The following is a 20,284-nucleotide window of genomic DNA, read 5'->3' on the forward strand; positions in this document are numbered from 1 at the left end:
CAGAGTGGTAGTCAGTGACCCCACACTTGGTAAGGCAACTCCCATCTTTTCATATATATACTGCTTACTGTATTTTTCACTCCATGCATCTGGGGGTTTTAGCCACGAAAGCTTATGCCCAAATAAATTTGTTAGTCTCTAAGGTGCCACGAGGACTCCTCCTTGGTTTTGCTATTACGTGTCTGCGTCCAATCTAAAGAGCTCGTATTTCAGATTCCTTGCAACCAAGCTAAAGACCAAGAATTGATTTATAAACGTTATTTTTAGTTCATTTCTAGTTTATAAATATATTTCAGAAAACCATGATCGGTTTGTGGACAGTCAGGAATGGAAAAAGAAGAGGAGAAAAACTATCAGATAAATTACTTAGTGTGAGTTATTTGCCTGGCTCTGAACCAATGATTCTCGAGCTTTTCCATACTATGGCCCCATGGTACAATGGGAAAAAGTTCCGGATCCTCCTGCCATCATGTTATATAGAAAGGGAAGGTGGTCACGCCCCTCTGGATCTGGAGGGCCTGTGGTCTAGGCATATTGATTGAAGAAGACATCAGAACTGCTGCATTAGATCATGTGCTCTAGCAGCCAGTGTGAAGTGACAAATAGAACATGGCACTATGCATTTCTGCTCCTTACCATATACAGCCTTAAATGGCATGAATCTGTCTTCCGTTGACTCAGAATTAAGCAAATATTGGACTCGGTTGTGGCTCATGGGAGCCCAAGCAATGCTGGGGAAGGGAGGAGGCTCAGGGAGGTGTGGTGCATGGAGGTATTATTCCTTTAGAGGGCTTGGGGAAGCACAAGGAGGGGCACCTCTCACTGCATATGTATGGTAAGTGTAGCTAGCGCCCCTCACAGTGCAACCATCCTGGTGCAATGGAGAAAGGATCACCCTGCTCCCACCCAGACATGACACCTTCAGGGAGCTAGCATTGCAGGGGATGCCTGGGACACAGGGGAAAGAGCTAATGCCTTGGCATAGGGAGAGGCAGGGCTCAGCCCGGCATGGCTTATTTTTGACTCCCAATTAGCTGGAAAATAAAAGTGATGATTCCGTTGTGTGTTTGAAGTGTCAGAAACCCCTCTGCATTTCCCCGCAAAGCAGAGTAAACAATGCAGATTTCGGATTCGCATGAATCACACAGAGCCGTCAGACAGCTTGAGGTGACATGTCTCACCAGCGCCAAAGAAAGAATTTAGTTAAAAATGTTTAAAAGGACTGCGCTGTGCTTTTGCTACCTCAGAAAAGTGGGAGATTCTGCTGCAGGAAGAAATTCCTCTCCATTTAAATAACCTCATTACTATTAATATGTGCTAGCTCCCAAATGGAACAGTAGCACTTTTCAGAGTTTGAAAAGCCCTTAATGAATTAGGGGGGAGGGAGGGAAATTATTTTTATTAAAAGATAAACAAACAACAACAACAAATCCTCTGCCTATTGCAGAGTGATGAATTCATCTCAGTGCCGCAGTCGCACCAAGCCATATGCTAAGATGCTCTCTCTTACGGCATGATAATGAACAGAACCCTGGAGTCAGATGGAAAACAGTGGGTCTGACTCTGCTCTCAGCTACATCGGTGTAAAGCAGGAGTCACTCTACTGAAGGCAAACTCAGCTGATGTAAATCTGTGTAGCTTCACTGAAGTCAATCGGACTATGCCAATTTACTCTAAACGAGGATCTGCTGTCTGAGCCCAGAATGTGGTCCAATAGCCCTGGTAAATAACAAGAGCTGAAGGGAGCAAGGTGGGCAGAGGACATGAGAGCATGGCCAGGCACACTGGGAAAGAGGAGGCTGCACCACTCTCTCTGCAAACCAGATAGCTGGGTAGGAAAGGCCGGTGCCTACTCGGGGCTCTGGCTTAATGCCATAACCAGTGTAAACAAAACAAAACAAGCTGGTCAGTTGTAATGGAGATCCACTTGCCTCCGGGAACAGGGCTCAGCATTCACACAGTGCTTACCCTCTTCAAAGTTTTCTAGCGCACCATTACCCTCTGAGGCACTGCGGGGAAGAAAGTTCAATACTCTCCATCTCACGGATGAGGAAAGCGAGGCAGAGAGATAAAGTGACTTCAAGAGAAGATCAGCATCAAAGCTGTGAGCAGGGCTCGGGAATTCCTGGTTCTCAGTTCCACGTTCAGATCACAGCCTCCATCTCCCTGGATGCACAGTGAAACAGCTGGGTGTGATGGGCTTTCAGTGAATCCAAAGCAGGGCACCCACAGAACACTGTCTGGGTTCCTGGGGGCTGCTGGAGACCCCAGCACTTCCTGGATCTGTGGCTCAGGTCCAGAGACCTGCCACACCAGTGCTTCCAGCAATGCCAGGGCTTCCTGTGGGAGCCAGGAGGTCCTGGAATAGGCTCTGGTTTGGGAGAAAATTTCACTTTGGACACACCCTGGTCAGCATTTCTGAAACAATTTTTGTTTCCAGTTTCTCTTTTTGATGAGAAAACCTGAAAAATTTCAGCTTCAGTTAAATCTGAAGCAATTTGGGGGGGGGGAGGGGGGAGTGGATTTTTCCATTTGGCCCCCAGTTGTTATTCACCCAGCTCTAGTCTCAAGTCAGACCCACGAGTCACTGTTGAAAATGCAGGGCACCCCAGTATCTCTGACACAGACATTTGTCAGAAACAGACATATTTCAATTAGTTAACAAAGGAATTGAGTCACTTCGGACCAGCTTGCAAGCCCCTCACTTATATCAATTCAAAGACTACAAGGCCAGAAGGGACCATTGAGATAATTTTTCAAGACCACCTGCATAACACAGGCCATAGCAGAAACAACATTAAGGAGGTGCCTTGATTAGGCTTACTGTGGGGATTCTCCTCTTGCCTTCCATTTTGTAAGTAAGAGGAGGATCGTTCAACGTAAAAGAAAGGCAAATATTTTAGAAGTCATTCCACTAAGCCTTTGCCTCATTTCCCTTCATCCAACCTGTGTTTCCATGGAAGCAGAAGAAAGAATTGACAGCTGACAGCAGCAAATCAGAATTAGTTTCAATGTCTGCTTCTGGCTGCCCATTCCTGCTTCCGAGTCCAAGGAAACAGATAAAACGAGTGGCACAAGGACTCTTCGTTGTTTTTGCTGATACAGACTAACATGGCTATCACTCTGAAACAAGGAAACAGATGTATCATTTAAAAAAATAAAAAATAAAGATTAGAGTGTTTTTTGATGATAGGTGCTTAGATTCAGCCTTTCTGCTGCCAGCCTTGGCAGCAGAAACGTGTTGCCTCTGAATGAAACTGAATTTATTTTTGTTCTCAGTGGAAATGGAGCATGCTCTGAACAAAAATATTTTTTGTTCTTTTGTTGATTGCAATAGTGTTGCGTTAACCTAAGCAAAGAGAGTAGAGTGCAGCACACAAAAGGGAAGTCACATAAAGGGGTAAAATATATGTGGTCTCAACAGAGCTCAGGGGAGTGTGCTGCTTACAGAGACCAAAGGAAGATTCACATTGTTTGTGGAAAAGGAAGCTTTGCCTATAGATGCCAAGCCTGATTCTGATCTCAGTTACACTACTGGAAACAGGAGTAATTCCACTGAAGTCAATGCAGTTACAGTGGGGTAAAACCAGTGTCATTAAGAACAGAATCATGCCCAAAGTCTTTGTTCTATTTGCTAGAAAGGAGAGGACAAAGCTGGTACAGTGTGAGGAGGATACCCACAAGTAGCGCTTACCCACAACCGGGGAATACATCTGCCTGAAGTGAGCACCTCCAGGACAACAGCTGGTCATGGACCATTTGCTCCCACAGGAAGGGAATGATTCCTTGGTAGTATGGCCCCGTCTACACAAGGAAAAGGCCAATATGTCCTGGATTGGTTTTCAAGAACTAAGTTTGGAAATGGCTCCAGGGACTATCAGGCAACAAGATGGAGCCAGTTTTTTTTTTAAAATAAGAGCTTTTCAAGAGAGAAATGATGGTTCTAAGGTTAGGGCACTAGGCTAGGCATCTGGAAAGCTGGGTTCAATTCCTATCACTACCACACCCTTCTTACATGACATTGGGCAAGTCACCCAGTCGTTCAGTGCCTCAATAACTAGTTCCCCCACCTGTAAAATGGGGATTGTATTACTTTCTTTTTCCTCACCATCTGCCTGTTTCTCCTATTTAGATTGCCTCTTTGGCACAGGGATTGATTCTCACTGTGTGTAATTACAGCCCCTAACACCATGGAACTTTGATCCTCATTAGGGTTTCTAGGCTCTGCCAATAGAACGAGGAAAGCAATCATAATGAATGTTCCTGACAATTTGTACGTATGGCGTTCTGCTAACAATATGGTGAAAATCCTGTGCTCTCCTGAACTTTCCCCACAGAAAAATTTGCCAGTTTTGCAGCAAGAGCCCTTTTTAGGGTGAGATTAAACTGCTCTATACTCTGCTGAAAGATGTGTGGTTTGGGTCCCTCCCACCCCAGAAACCTGCAAAATAAATACAGAAATAAAATGAATTAAAAAAAAATCAGGTTAAAACTTCTTTGTCCTAATGGTGATGGTTCCTTCACGCAGCCCTATGATGGATGTGGAGCAGCTCTGTAAGGATTTATAAATACTGTTGACCTAAATATCAGAATGTTTACTGTGTGAATGCTGATATAATTTAATAGGGGTTTTTAAGGAAAAACAAGCAGGAAGGGAAAAATGGCTCAAGATAAGCTACTTCTCCCTAAACACTTGAGGGTTGTTAAGAGACAACGCCAGGGAACAGCCCTGGAATGCAGGAGATCAAAAAACTATAAAAATGATTTTAAAAAAGGTTTGTTTCTCTCTCTCTCTCAGGGACAGGCATGCTTGAGAACCAGACTGTGACACGGGCACCCACTGGGGTGTCTGAAGAAGTTAGACCTGCTTAGGTTGCCATCAGAGGATGGGGATGGTGAGCCGTAAGGTAAGACACGTGTGAGTAGATGGTTTTAAACTCCTCCCTCTCTAAACGCTTTGTTCCCACTGCAAGACAAACAATATTTTGGGCTTAAGGATGCTCTCTGATCATTGTACACCACTGGTCATAGACTTCCAAAGAGAAGAACTGCAGGTGCCCAAACTCGGTCAGACCCGCGAGGTAAGTACGGCTGATATACTGCATACTGTAACCCAGGGCCTGGCCTGAGAGTGGGAGAGCTGCAGAATTCCACCGTGGATTGGGTAATGGCAGGATGCCTAGGACCTGAGGAGGTGCACTCAGAGGCCCAGAAGGGGACAGGGTGCAGCTACCCCTGTAACCCGGACAAGCCCTGCTTCCTAGAGTTCACAGAGGCTCCAAATGAAGAAGAACCCGTAATCCTGCCATGCAAGTGGAAATCCCAGCGAGGGGCACGAATGTCTTTCTTCGCAGGTGAATTGAGTACTGGTGAGAGGTGCCTGGTTGACAGCCCCAGATGGTGACCTGCTCCACAGTGCACAGAAGTGGTACAACAATAACGCATGCTTTTAGCTGCTGCTCTGCAAAGGTGCCTCTACACAATGTGGGGGGACTGTCTGCCGTGGTGCTTGCAAACCACAATGCCGGACACCATTATAAGAACCTAGATAGACATGCAGATAGTGGTGAAAAAGTTGCTTTGTGATCCATATCCACTCAGTGCATGGCTTTTCTACTGAGACTGCCAGAGGAGATGCCAACTGGTATCAAGTGTGATGGTGCTGCCTTTTTAATGTGGACCCTTTTTCACTTGGAACTAGACAGTCTACCGATTAATTTCACATATGCCACTGACCAGTGAGACAGCTGGACTCAAAGCAGTGGCCAGAAGGTGGAAGGCTCTGTATCCCATTACTGATCCTGTGAGCCATTAAGCCTCTGACAGGACAAGATTCTTGAAGATTTACAGATGTGTAATTTAGTAAAGGACAAATCAGTGTACTTGTATCCTTGGGCTACACAGCTGAATTGCAAGACAAGCAGGAAAACAGTGCAGCTAAGTGCTGAGGATTTCAGAAAAGCATTTGCTACTGTACAACACAGGAGATTGATTTATAAAGTCATAAAGCCGGGTATGCTGGGCAGGAGGCAACTGAAATGCATTAGAAATTGGCTTAGGGAAAGGAAACAGAGGCTGTCAATAAAATCAAACAATATAGCAGAGAGACTAGTAACCAGGAGGGTACCACCATAGTTAATGAGAGCCCTGATTGTGTACCTTGTACTGTGTATAAATGACCTTGAGGAGAATGCCATTATCTAATGACACCACATTGTCAGAGGCAGCAGAGGACCAGCACAAATTAATCACAAATGATAGATTAGGCTTGTGGTCTGATAAGCAGCTCATGGAGTTCAAAGGAGAGAAGTTTTAATGAGATTAAGTGACAAAACCATCCCTTAAAAAGGAAGTGCGAAACAGAATACAGACTAGGATGGAGATATGGGGAGGGTGAGCACAGATGCGCCACTAAAACCATCTGTGTTATTAAAAAATGGTAAACAATGTCTGTACAGAGAGGAATGAAGAAATGCTTCTGCCGCTGTACGGGTTAACCCTCGTAGTCTGGAATGCTACCGTGTGTAGTGTTCCAGGTCTTCATGTTGTAAACAGGAAATTGCTACGATTGTCACTCACTATGTTTTTGTCAACCGACATCACACTCTTGAGGCAAATGAAGAATGATCAGCCAGGCTCATTTTGTACAACTAAGAGAAAACGAGCCCAAGGGAGATCTTACAGAGATATGATCCCAGGAGGGAAGAAATGGATTGACTGTGATCTTGGCAACGGTAACATATTTGAACAATTGGAGATGAAAGGAGGCACGGGATAATATACATACAAGACCCAAGCCTGTGAGAAAGGGCATTGAGCGATGGAAGCAGCTGACCCATGGCCTGGGCCAGCTCCCACTGGAGTCAATGAAAGGGCTCCCTTTGCCTTCAGAGGGAGTTGGATTGGGCCCATAGCTGGCTGCAGCAATGAGCAGTGCACAGCAATGCAAACCTTGGCCAAAATAGGAGAGAGAGCTACCCCCTCCGCGGCTCTGGTTACAATGAAAAGATACAGGCTAATATGTAATACTTATGTCAACAAAGGCTTGATAATAATAAATTGCTAATGTTGGACCATAGTGTCCCCCAGCCATTACTGGACTGAAGTTCCTAGAATACATAGTACAAAGTCCTGGCAGCGTATCATTTTCCCCACCTAAGAGACAGGAAGAGGCCGAAGATTGCATGGATTCATTTTGCTGTCTGCCATAAAGGGATGCCCTGGGTGCAGAATGCCTGTGTTAATCTGCACATATATTAAGTTCAGTGCAAATGTAATGGACAAAATGCAGCAACTCAATCAAGCTGATCTGGTACCTCAGGTACACAGGCAGGCCCATGGCCTTGTGTAGCAAACAGCTGGGCTCCACAGCAGCCTGGTAATGATTTGTGTGGGGGAGAAAGGGTGTTACATGCCCTCTCTCATTGACAAATATCCCTCTTCCGGAGAGGTGTTAATGGTTAAGAAGCACAAACCGACCATTTCCCGAAGAGGCAGCGTCTAGCGTTTCATTCCAGTGTTTTATAAAGTAAATGTTAGGCATGTTTTCTCAGGCATCTTAGTCATTATGAAAGGGGGACACAGTCAGGTTACTTGAGACCATATAAAGTAATTGGTTGGGATCATGATTTTTGTATTGATTTGCAGGAACAACCTGTAGCATTTATGAAATTTTCCCCTGACCATTCCTCATCTCAATCTAATTAAGCAAGAGGTTTTGTAACTAAACAGTGGTTCAGAGTAGACCGTAAAACACTCCTCCTGCCTTGAACAGAAGCATGGCCTAGAGTTCTCCTTTGTTTTTTGATTGACATTTTCCACACCGTAGAATTGTAGACAATGTCTAGGAAACATCTTCTACCTGGCATGTTCTGATGTGACACTCATTTCAAAGGATGCAAAGCTGGCGTTGAAACATGTTCATGTTTACTGGCAGCAGTTGAGGACAAATATGGGGCATAATACACATGAAAACAATGGCAGATGATAATAGCACTATATGCAGCGCCGTTAACTGCTCCGGGCTGAAATAAACTGCCATGGCATGGTTCCTGAAGCAGGGAAAGGTGGGGATACTGATTGGATGGCTGGTACTCTATTTTGGCCAGCAGGAGAGACCTAGGAGGGATTTCAAAAGATGGGAGGATGCAACATTTCTTGAATTTGGGGAGCCAAAGCTTCAGCCCCTGCCTAGCTCTTGATCTCCCACGAGCTCTTTATGGAAGAGCAGCTGAGGCTGGAGGATATTAATAAGAGATTTGTATGACCCCATTCAGACCATTTGCCAGGGAGAAGTGTTCAGTATCCCAGAGATGCTGGAGCAAACCAGACCCTTACCAATAGGGAAAAGTAGGGAGGGAAGGCTGGATCTGCATGAAAAGGACACTTGCTGACCACATTCTCCCAGCTGATGAAATGACAGCTAGTCCACAACAGGAGAGAGGTGAAACCTGGGGGGGGGGGGGGTTAAGAGAGGGCTTTGCACAAGGAGACACATCTTCAGGAGCCAGATGAAATATATAAGCACATCATGCTTTTCTTGGCCACTTCCAAGCCATTACAATACCCTGTAGCTGCTTCTTCATTCTCTTCCTTGCCACCTTCTGCACACATCAGCGAGGGACCCCGAAGGTGTAAGGACGTTCATTATCTGGTCTACAATTAGGCTTGCTTTCTAGAACTTGAAGGTAACATTGGTGAATCTCAGCTGAGCTAGTGAAACCGGTACAGAGTGACTAGTGGTAAAGTTCCAGGATGACTGTATGTACCATAAATCACCATGGTAAAGTCAGCAAATATCCTCAACATGAACAGAAGGGACTGAAGTAAAGGTGAAGACAGCAGCCATGCCAGGCCTGACCCTCTGCTGGCATAAAGTCAGGTAGTTCCAGTGAATTCACATCTCACTTGAGCAATCTACATGTTTTTTTCTAATTGCAGGTTGAATTTCAGAGTGCAAGCTCATTGAGGCAGGGCCTTTCTTACAATGTGTCTGTAAAGTGCCTACCTGGGGTCTGACTGGGACCTCTGACAACAATTTAAATAAAAATAAGAATCAGCATGGGGAAGATTTTTCACATGAATGCAGAGGGTGACTTGTGCATGTTAAAAGACATCCCAGGCAACACCTTGTTTCAAAGTCATGTTGTAATACAGGTTATTCAAATCTGAATTCCTGAGTCTCTTCTGTACATAAGAACGGCCATACTGGGTCAGACAAAAGGTCCATCTAGCTCAGTATCCTGTCTTCTGACAGTGGTCAGAGCCAGGTGCCCCAGAGGGAATGAACAGAACAGGGAATCATCAAGTGATCCATCCCCTGTCGCCCATTCCCAGCTTCTGGCAAACAGAGCTAGGGACACCGTCCCTGCCCATCCTGGCTAATAGCCATTGATGGACCTATCCTCCATGAACTTATCTAGTTCTTTTTTGAATCCTGTTATAGTCTTGGCCTGCACAACATCCTCTGGCAGAGTTCCACAGACTGACTGTGTGTGTGAAAAAATACTTCCTTTTGTTTGTTTTAAATCTGCTGCCTATTCATTTCATTTGGTGACCCCCTAGTTCTTGTGTTATGAGAAGGAGTAAATAACACTTCCTTATTTACCTTCTCCACACCAGTCATGATTTTATAGACCTCGATCATATCATATATCATGAATTGCTCACCCCAATGTATATGCTAGCTGACTACAGCCTTAGCCAATCAGTCTAGAAGATGATGCCCCATTGTTGTATGTGGCATACTGGATGGTGAAGAAACAAACCTCGCTGGAAGGGGTTGTCCTGAACATTAGGTACAGATCTTGCCCTTCCATTGCACAAGGAGGTTGCGGAGGTGGGGCACACTGTACCTCAAAATAATACCCTGTACTCCCATATTTACCACTGGTATATGGTTATTATATTTTGTAAAAAGCATGTCTTGTGAAAGATCATTAACATTTGCTGAAACGCATTGTCCTGTTTCAATGTGTGTCTCATCAATGTATATGAAGTTATGACACTTTTCTATAGGTTTGTTGCTGAAACATGTTGAGAGTCTGGGAAATGCCCACAGACTAACCCCTAAAAGTAACAAAGGAACTATAAACAAAAGGCCTGCAAATCATCCCTGGAGAGGGCTCAAGTCTCACATAGACAAAAGGGGTGAGCGAGGAATTTGCAGTTCACCTGAGAGACACTACCCCTCTCACCATACACCACAGACTGAGCATCTGCACTGCAGTGGGGGTAGAGGGGCGTATTCCAGAAAGCGAGGAGAAGAGTATACATAGGGGACAGTGACATCATCATTTCACCTGCCTCTTCTCCCCCTTCTTTACACAAGGAAGCAAGATTGTCTGGAAGACAAAAACACCCTCTCTGAGACTACGGGAGAGGTGGGGCACCTGGCACTGGCCACTGTCAAGTTTTGGGTGTGCGAAATCCTTTTGCTTTTAGAATTACTAGCACAGTAAAGTATAGGAATTAGCTTGTGATTTTATATTTTATTTCCTTTTGTAACCAACTCTTATCGTCTGTGCCAATACTACTTAATCACTTAAAAATCGATCTTTCTATAGTTAAGAAATCTCTTTTATATTTAATCCAAACCAGCGTGTTTGTGGCTGAAGCGTTTGGGGAATCTACTCAGATTACAAAGGCTGGTGCATGGTCAATTTCTTTGTTAAATTGATGGACCTTATGACTTCTACCACTAAGTAAGTAATTGAATGGTACAAGACAGCACATTTTTGGTCTGGTACAAGGCTGGGACTAGGGATATGCAGGTTTCACCCTATATGTAATTCCAGAGTGGCTGAGCACAGCACTCAGATACAAGTCTGGGGGTAGCTTGCATGCTAGAGGCTGGGGTGAGTGGCAGGGTGTCAGCTCACACAGCAAAGCAGGGCATAGTGAACACCAGACTGGAGAATTAAAGGGGCCACAATGATCCAAACAGTCTAGATTGTACCCTGGGGGATGTCACAGGAGGGGAGTATATGCTCCCCACCTTCTATTCCCTACAACGAGTGCCCCCATGGTACAGGGACGTGGCCATTTTTCTTGAACTCCATTTGACTTTCACTCACTGGTAACATTTGGTTTTTGTTGTTATGTTGACTCAACCAGCAAACACGCTGCTGAATTCATCATGGTTAAACACATGCACCAAAGAAGCTTCGGTGTTTAGTAAGCGCAAATCATCAGTTGTTGCATCATCTAATTTCACTCTAAAATAATCTCCCCTTGGTTGCAACCATGAAGAACAAAAGCCAGTTTTGCTCCCAGGCTTATGGGGAGCATGCTGTGCAGTGCTAACACAGGCTGGCACAGCGTGACCGGACTGCTCATCTGAGAGGAGTATTTTTCTGCTAATCATTTTACTTGTGCTCATTGCCTTCTCAGATGAAAGGAGCAGTGAAAATGACTTCACTAGCTGTACTTTCTCTGTGTTAGGGTTCTGGAGGGTTTTTGCACAAAGGCAAAAATTTGCTTTAGGATCTAGCTTGAAAGGAGAAAGTTTATTTTATTGGGACGCTTACCCCACACAGTAATCAGAGTGATTCAAGTCAATTAAATCTCTATATCAAAGATGCAGGAGAAAGGGACATTTGCTTGCTAGAGATTTCCTGTCCCAAGGGTCTGTCTTCACTGCAGAGTAAACTTCAGTTATCTACACTCGAGTTACTTTTCTTGAGTTAGCCAAGCTCAAGTGAGAATAGCCACACTGCAAAACTCCCAAGGTGTTGTGTCCATACTGATGCTGAATTTACTTGTGTGAAGCACATCCCTTGGTTCTTTGCATTGAACTGCCCCATGAATTCTCTGCCAATAAAGTGTGGGAAAACTTGTCTCTTTTCTGGCCATATAAGGGGAATTGTGGGAAGACACTGAAGGACTAGCAGTGCTCAGTTGGAATTGGCCTGCAGCCAAACTGCAGAACAGTTGTATTAGCAGCTGATGAGCTGCGTTAATGAAGTTGTGGCCTATCCCCCTCTGATGGGCCAGCCAACTCGAATTAAGGCACCAGTGCACTCGCATAAAGGGGTTTCGCATGTGGAAAGGACTTAAGTTAGGGGCAATGCTCAAGTTATAACTCAAATTAATTTTGCAATGAAGAGAAGCCCTAAGATAACGCCCCCTGGAAAACAACATACTTTTCAGCTAAAGACTACACAGCTTGGCGATTCCCACCCTTCTCCAGGGTATTCACTGGTTTCTTGCGTGCTTTTGAGTTTCACATACGCTATCTTGAAGATGCGCAAGTGGCTCTGACTTTAGCTATGTACGATTCTATGCCCACAGCATACAGAACATCCCTCTCATTGAGCTGGCTGAAAAGTTGTCACCACTTCCTGGAAGTGCTGATACTGTCTTGAAAAGAACAAAATGAAGAGAACCCAGACCACAGCTTATATGGACATGCTGAAAAACACCCGTTCCTAAACTGTGAAAGGATCAATAAGTATAAGCCTTTCAGAAACTTGTAAGTTCCTTTCCCATGTAACTGAAGCATGTTATCTGAAAGAAACATTAATTCTGTGATCTAGAATGAAGAAGTCTGTTTTAGAAGACTGCGGAGGTTCACCAGGCACTGTTTCTGCACAGATGAATAGGAGTTCCAGTGTAAATTCTGCTAAACCAAACTTTGCCAGACTGCAAAGCTCTAGTTTAATTAATAATCATTACTTAAGTCAGAAGCCTCAGATTTCATGACTAGGGCTGATTGAACAGCTTTGACATCAAACGTTCACCACCACTGCCACATCGAGCATCCAATTAAGCTGCAGTGGGGAAAAAAAGCTTGTTGCAAATCTACACTGACACTTATTTGCGGTTGGTTGTCACACTTGTGCAAAGTCATGCTGGCTCCTTGCATTTGTTTCTTTTTGCTTGTTTGTTTTATTTTAATAGCCTCCGAGTTGTATTTGAGAACAACCATCACATCCACTACTAGTCAGTCTTAATAGAGTCTCTCTCCTTCCCACCACAGAAGTTACTGTCCAACTGATCTACTCCAAATCTGTGATCAGGGCGGCTCTAGCTTTTTGACGCCCCAAGCATGGCAGTCAGGCAGCCTTTGGTGGCTTGCCTGTGGGAGGTTTGCCGGTCCTGCAGCTTCGGCGTACCCGCCACCGAATTACCACCGAATCTGTGGGACCAGTGGACCTCCCGCAGGCAAGCCACCGAAGGCTGCCTGACTGCTGCCCTCGCAGGGACTGGCAGGGCGCCCCCTGTGGCTTGCCGCCCCAGGAACGCACTTGGAGCGCTGGTGCCTGGAGCTGCCGCTGTCTGTGATCCAGGTCCGAGGACCCAAAGCCCTGAAGGGCCTGACCGTAGTTAGACAGACATAAAAATAAAACAGTACCACGTGTGTCTGGAAGTAAAGAGACTCATGGAAAGGAGCTGAACTCAAAGGGTAAAAACCAAACAAGATAAACACAATGTTCAAAGCACAAGATTTAGGGTTTTTTTGGGGGGTGATGGAGAAATCTCACCCTAATGGATTTGGGGGGTTATTGTGTGGGGTTTGGGGTTCTCTTCATGGACAGATCAGTATTTACATGATCATAGCATGCGTCCAAGGGTGGGGGGAGGAAAAAAAACCCCTTAGTTTAATTAAGGTTGTGTTGGAAGGGTTGCCATTTAAGCAAGCCCTAAAGATAAAGGAAGTCTCCAATTAAGCCAAGATCCACCTCCATGCGAAATGAGAACCATGCTAGCCAAGCTCCCTCAGGCTCCATAATTACACAATGCACTCACTGTCACACCTAACATGGAACAGTGCACAGGACCACTTGAAAAAATCATATGTTCAAGTGTTTTTGAATCAGGGCCTTGGCCAAATTGATCTACTTAATGGAGCCAGCTTAAACTCAGAATTTCTCTCCTGTGGGAAATTCCAGCATTTTCAAATTTGTTTTCATTCAGATTTGGAATAATAATAATAAATCCACCACTAGAAATTTCCCTTGAAGCAAAATATGTAAAAAAAAAAAAATGGTCAGTCAAAATATTCCATTCCAATAGGGTCAAAATTGATCAACCTTATCCAAATGTTTTTTTTCCCACCTAAATGAAATTGTCAAAATCAACACGCTCCCACAGAAAGTTTTGATTTTGACAGAATGGCATCTTCTAACATAAAAACTTCAAAACAATCCATTGTGAGGTTCTTAGCCAGCTCGGCTAATTAACAAAGAATGGAAACCACTCAAGGACAGAACAAGAAAAACCAAACAACCGCGCCCCCGTCCCCAGTTCAGAGAAGCTATGAGACCTTTCCATTACTTTGCCAGCATGGCTGAGCCCAAATGCAAAGGTCAGAAATTGAGCCCAGAACAAGAAGAGTTGATGGAATGTAATTCTGAGCTCCTTCCCTTTCTTCATTTAAAATATAAGACCCTGAAGTCCACCCAAATCCATTTGTGAATGAGGCGAGGCCACTGTTCATTGTATTAAAGTGGGGAGAAATTGTGGAAATAAGATCATGGGAGACAGCTGAATTCAGAACTTGGTCAGTGAAGAGGTCTGCACTCCAGTCCAGCATCACCCATGTGGGCTTTTAGCACATTCAGTTTGGTGTAACCAAAGCTTTGTAACAGGCTTTCAGGCACTTGCCCACTCACGCAGCATTCATGGCAAGACTGAGGCCTTATTCATTAATTTGTGTATCAGTTTAAAAATGCAGATACCAATGAGTGCAAGTACTACCTAGCTAGACAACTGGAGAACTGGTTACGGTGCAACCTGCAGAATTACAGTTGTGACAGCTGCCATCTTGGCTAACACACTGCGGCACTGAACTGGCGACCTCCAGAGCTTAAAAGCACAAACCACTACAGTTTGAACTAGGGAGAACCAAGCTCCGTTGCTGGGCTGGAACAGACTCTCAGCCTCTGTGGATCAGGTACAGCCGGGGAACTTGCAACACCCATTCACCAGTGTGTGACACACGCTTTTCATTTTGTGCCTATTTATGTCTAAGGAATAAATATGCTAGTGAAGGGAGTCATGTGCTATGTGCTTTGTTTCTTATTTCAGAACCTCTTTGGGGGATTTTTCCCACAGTGGTGTTCTTTCTAAGGAAAATAAAAAGAGTGGGGTCATTTGGGCGGTTGACAGGATGTCTGTCCTTAGGAGACTGGGTGACCTATCAGTCACACAGAAATAGCAACTCACTTCTATGGGATTTACCTTCAAACTCTCCAGGTACATCTACACTGCAATACAAGACCCACAGCCAGGGCCGGCTCTGGCTTTTTTGCCGCCCCAAGCAAAAAAACAAAAACAAAAAAACCCTGCGGGCCGGCCGGAGCGGTGAAGGGGGAGGGGGGGAAACCGGACACAAACCTGTAGGTCGGCCGGAGCGGCGAAGGGGGTGGAGGGACACAAACCTGCCTGAAGGGGGGGGAAAACCCTGCAGGAATGCCGCCCCTTGGAAACTGCTGCCCCAAGCACCAGCTTGCTCAGCTGGTGCCTGGAGCCGGCCCTGCCCACAGCACAGCTGCAGCTGGCCTGAGCCAGCTGACTTGGTCTTGCAGGGCCTGGATGCAGGGCTAAATCTTGCAGTGTAGACATTTGGGCTAGGGCTGGAGCTTGGGCTCCGGGACCCATCCCCCTCACCAGATTAAAGGGTCTGGGCCTGAACATCTACACTGCAGGTTTTAGTCCCACAGCCCAGGACAATTGATCTGGGCGCTGAGATTCAGAGCCACAGGTCTGTTATTGCAGTGTAGACATCCCTCGCAATTTTTAATTTCCCTTTTCTGCATGACTGGAATAAATGTGACTAACGCATCCATATGTTACAGCACTCGTGGAAATGCTAACTGGCCAACACCGATAAATGTTAGGGGTCTCTGCTTGTCAGGAGTGACTCTGTTCTTGGGTTTACCTGGGTTATGTGAACTCCAGGCAAAGCATCTCAGCTGGAGACACTGCTTGTTTTAGTGGCAAAGATGCAATAACACACATTAGTTAATGCCACAGCCAAAACAAACAAGTGACTTGGCCTTCAAAGAGTCACCTTGTAGGAAGAGCTGAGTCACTGGTCTCTCCAATTGCCGGGACAGACTTCAAAGGGCACAGTCAAGGTTCTAGGTTCCAAATATGCATTTCATTTAAAATCAACGTTTCACTGCAGATACAGCACAAGACAGAATTGCCCCAATTTTCTTCTCTAAGTGATTACTGCAGTGCAGAATGATCAGAAACACACCACCACTCCTCCCCCTGTTCAGAGCACTTAAACACAGAGGCTCAAATTGTGGCTTAAAGCCAGAGCCTGCACTGGGTAAGGCAGAGGGGCCACTCTGCAGTCGGATTCTGTCAGACACAGCCAGAATGCCTCCTGAGGAGTGCACGCTGCACGGGAAACTCGCCCCCATGGATATACTTTTACTAACAGATTTTTACTGCTTTCTTGAGCAAACCCTCTGAGATTTTCTCTCTTGGCTTTAGGCACTACAACTCATAGGGCTTGATATTTAAATGTCTGACAAACAGCTGGCCACCTGTTTCTAATTACACAAATTACTGTGTTTTTTTTTTAAATGATGACAATTTCTAAACACAGGCCAGTCTGGTGGGGTTACGGGACAGCTCTCCACACTGGTCTGTGGGTGGCCTGGCCTTAAGACACACCTTCAGAGGCCTTTGCTCTTAGAGGTGATTCTTTCTGCCACATCGTGTGAGTGTTTTTAATATGCAGCCATGCCTAGCTCATGCACAGGTAGTGAATTGATGGCAGCCCTGAGAGAAGATGCGTGTTCAGCTCTATCTAGTCTAACTATTGTTAAGTTCCTTTGAAATATTATCACCTTAGGCCAAAGTGCTTGAACCTGGGGGCTTAAATCCACTGAAGTATAGGTGTGGCCCGAGCACCTGCCGTTCCTGTCGACTCCAATGGGACTGGTGAATGCTCAGACCACTTGCATGTAGGTGCCTAACTGGATATAAATGGCCTTACTTCAGGCACCTAAGTTTGAAAAATTTTGACTTTAGCACCTATGTGCACGACCCATTTGTTTGACCTGCCTTCTCTAATATAGAAATACATAGCAACAGGTATAGTTAACAAATGAAAACCCACAAAGAAAAAATCCCTGCCAAAACAAGCCACGCCCCTGCACACTCTTCTTCCCCTGAGAGAGGATGAGAAAATAAACACGTCACAGATGTCGGTCACGCTGCTTAACGCACTATTGGATGGTGCTCAGAAACGACTCTGATGATGAGCATGGTATAAAAACCTGAACCGAAGAGTGTAAGCAACAATGGAGATCAAGTCTCATGCCTATAGCCAAGTATTAGGAGAGCGGTTTGGATGGGATAAGGAACAACCTGTGGCCCAAGATGGTGCAGTTTTGAAGGCTACGGACAAAAGTAGAGTTTTACAGGGGATGTGAGGAGTGAGACATTTCTCAGGGTCACATCAAGGGAAGTTTCTGGGCTGGAGGAGGTGGCGAGACCATTGTTCTTGCAGGCTAGTGATCCCAGTCAATGGCACAGAGGAAGAGCTGTCAGCCACCTGTGAGCAAGTTTCCAAAGGGGTGAAGGAGGAGTGCCAGTGGTTGGAAGGGTAGTGTGCAAGCTGTGGGGAGCACTGCTCTTTGACATGGTCCCCACATCCCCTCGCTCACTTTCTCATGCTGGGGAAAGACTGGTGGGACCTTCTCCTCCCTGTCCACATTGGGGCAACATCCTCCTCTGGGGAGCACACTCCCGATGCAGAAACAGTGACTGTCTATGGTCCCTTTGGGAGGGAGACAGCTCCTCAAGCCTGCTCTCATGCCCTGCCCTCTGTGCATCTGGGAGGGCGATGCATAAAAACAGCAGAATGAAACCAAACACTGTAAGATCTCGGTCCATCTAGCCCAGTATCCTGTCTTCCAACATGGGCCAGTGCCAGGTGTCCCAGAGGGAATGAACAGAATAGAAACCTCAAATGATCCATCCCCTGTTGTTCATTCCCAGTTTCTGGCAAACACAGGGTAGGGACACCATTCTTGCCCATCCTGGCTAATAGCCATTGATGAACCTATCCTCCATGAACTTATCTAGTTCTTTTTTGAACCCTGTTATGGTCTTGGACTTCACAACATCCTCTGGAAAGGAGTTCCACAGGTTGACTGTGCGTTGTGTGAAGAAATACTTCCTTTCATTAGTTTTAAACCTGATGCCTATTAATTTCATTTGGTGACCCCTAGTTCTTGTGTTATGAGAAGTAGTAAATAACACTTCCTTATCTACTTTCTCTACACCAGTCATGATTTTATAGACCTCAATCATATCTCCCTTTAGCTGTCTCTTTTACAAGCTGAAAAGTCCCAGTCTTATTAATCTCTCCTCACACAGAAGCTGTTCCACACCCCTAATTATTTTTGTTGCCCTTTTCTGAACCTTTTCCAATTCCAATATATCTTTTTTGAGATGGGGCAACCACATCTGCACACAGTATTCAAGATGTGGGCGTACCAGGGATTTATATAGAGGCAACATGATATTTTCTGTCCTATTATCCACCCCTTTCTTAATTATTCCCAGCATTCTGTTTGCTTTTTTGACTGCCGCTGCACATTGAGTGAATGTTTTCAGAGAACTATCCACAATGATTCCAAGATCTCTTTCTTGAGTGGTAACAACTAATTTAGACCCCATCATTTTATATGTATAGTTAGGATTATGCTTTCTAATGTGCATTACTTTTCATTTAACATTAAATTTCATCTGCCATTTTGTTGCCCAGTCACCCAGTTTTGAGAGATTCTTTTGTAGCTCCTCACAGTCTGCCTGGGTCTTAACTATCTTTAGTAATTTTGTATCACCTTCAAATTTTGCCACCTCACTGTTTACCTCTTTTTACAGATCATTTATGAATATGTTGACTAGGACTGGTTCCAGAACAGACCTCTGGGGGACACCACTATCTCTCTCCATTCTGAAAACTGACCATTTATTCCTACCCTTTGTTTCCTATCTTTTAACCAGTTACCAATCCATGAGAGCGCCTTCCCTCTTATCCCGTGGCAGCTTACTTTGCTTAACAGCCTTTGGGGAGGGACCTTGTCAAAGGCTTTCTGAAAATCTGAGTACACTGTATCCACTTGGTCCCCCATGGGCTTGTTGACCCCCTCAAAGAATTCTAGGAGGGGTGTTAATAGCTGGGAGACAAGAGCTGGCTGGGATTGTTACCAGGAATGAGTCCTAACCCGTCCCTCCTTTCCACTCCCACAGCAACTTCATTCACCCCTGAAGGAACAAACCACCAGGCCATCCAAGTCAGGGCCTGGAAGGGGAAACTGGGCTGGCCAGCAGGACACCAGAGGATGCCTGGGCAGGAAGGTGGGGGCAAGCCAGGGAGGTGAGTTGATCTCAGAGCACAGGCAGTCAGAGCTCAGGAGGCAATCAGCCCAGGTGAGTGGGGTCAGATTGGGGTGATAGGCACGACAGGTAAGGAAGGGTTGCGGGGAATTCGTCTATAAGGGGGAAGCAGGAATTGAAAGCAGGGGAGGGGCCGGTTTTCTGCTCTGCAGCGTAACTTACTGCAGAGAAATATGTAGCTGTGTACTCTGCAGTTCTGGACCTCACCCCTTGTGGAGATACCGCTTCACAAAGCCACTAGCACACTGGTGGCAAAACCTCATACTGAGGGTCACAGGCAGCCACCCAGAGCTCCTAATGCAGCCTCAGCACAGTACTCAGCAATGCAGCAGATGTTCTCTCCTATGTGGCCCTCTGCCCCATAACTATTTCATCGGGCAGCAGCTGAGAGCCCTCATCACCTGCTACCATTTTCTCCAGGTGGCATCAGAGGGTTAACAGAGATTGGGTAGGAGACAGACCCAGAGTACAGCAGATACAACAGGAGGTTTCTGAACCAAGATGGAATGCAGGGTCAGGACCACAGAGCCTTTGCGAGCAAAGAAGAAGGTGCCCAGGACAGTGGGATGATTCAACAGGAGCAGCCCTGGAAAAGCTGTAGAGCAGAACCCTATTTTGTAAGGCCTCTATGTCCCACATAGCAATGTGACCCCCCCTACACCCAACATTTGCTCCAATACAGTGAATTTGTCACTCAGGCTTCATCCATGGGGGAAGAGATGTCACCAATGAGGTCCAACCCCATCTGGGAAGCGCCCAGCCTGGTGTCACACACACTGCATGCTCAAAACAAACCGAGTTCACACAGACACTATCAGCTTTCAGTGCAGAGCCACGCGCACTCTCTGCTTCTTCAGAAGTGAGAGATGCTGCCACGATAAACTCATTTTCCTCCTTTTCTCTCTGGATCCCT

The 20,284-nt window shown here is 45.6% G+C and overlaps 1 protein-coding gene and 1 long non-coding RNA gene across 3 annotated transcripts in view; one reads left to right on the forward strand and one right to left on the reverse strand.

Moving 5' to 3' along the window:
• Positions 1–19,331, forward strand: part of LOC120404199 — a 43,641-nt gene extending 24,310 nt beyond the window's left edge. Inside the window, exons 2-3 of the long non-coding RNA XR_005597857.1 lie at positions 4,799–4,907; positions 19,225–19,331. This is a non-coding gene — a long non-coding RNA (uncharacterized LOC120404199). The remainder of the gene's footprint in view (positions 1–4,798; positions 4,908–19,224) is intronic.
• The window catches only part of RTN1 (reticulon 1), a 189,105-nt gene that overhangs the window by 35,600 nt on the left and 133,221 nt on the right, over positions 1–20,284 (reverse strand). The gene's annotated exons all lie outside the window — the stretch shown is intronic.

This window comes from Mauremys reevesii, linkage group 4, assembly GCF_016161935.1.
Source record: "Mauremys reevesii isolate NIE-2019 linkage group 4, ASM1616193v1, whole genome shotgun sequence".
In the NCBI taxonomy this organism is placed as follows: Eukaryota; Metazoa; Chordata; order Testudines; family Geoemydidae; genus Mauremys; species Mauremys reevesii.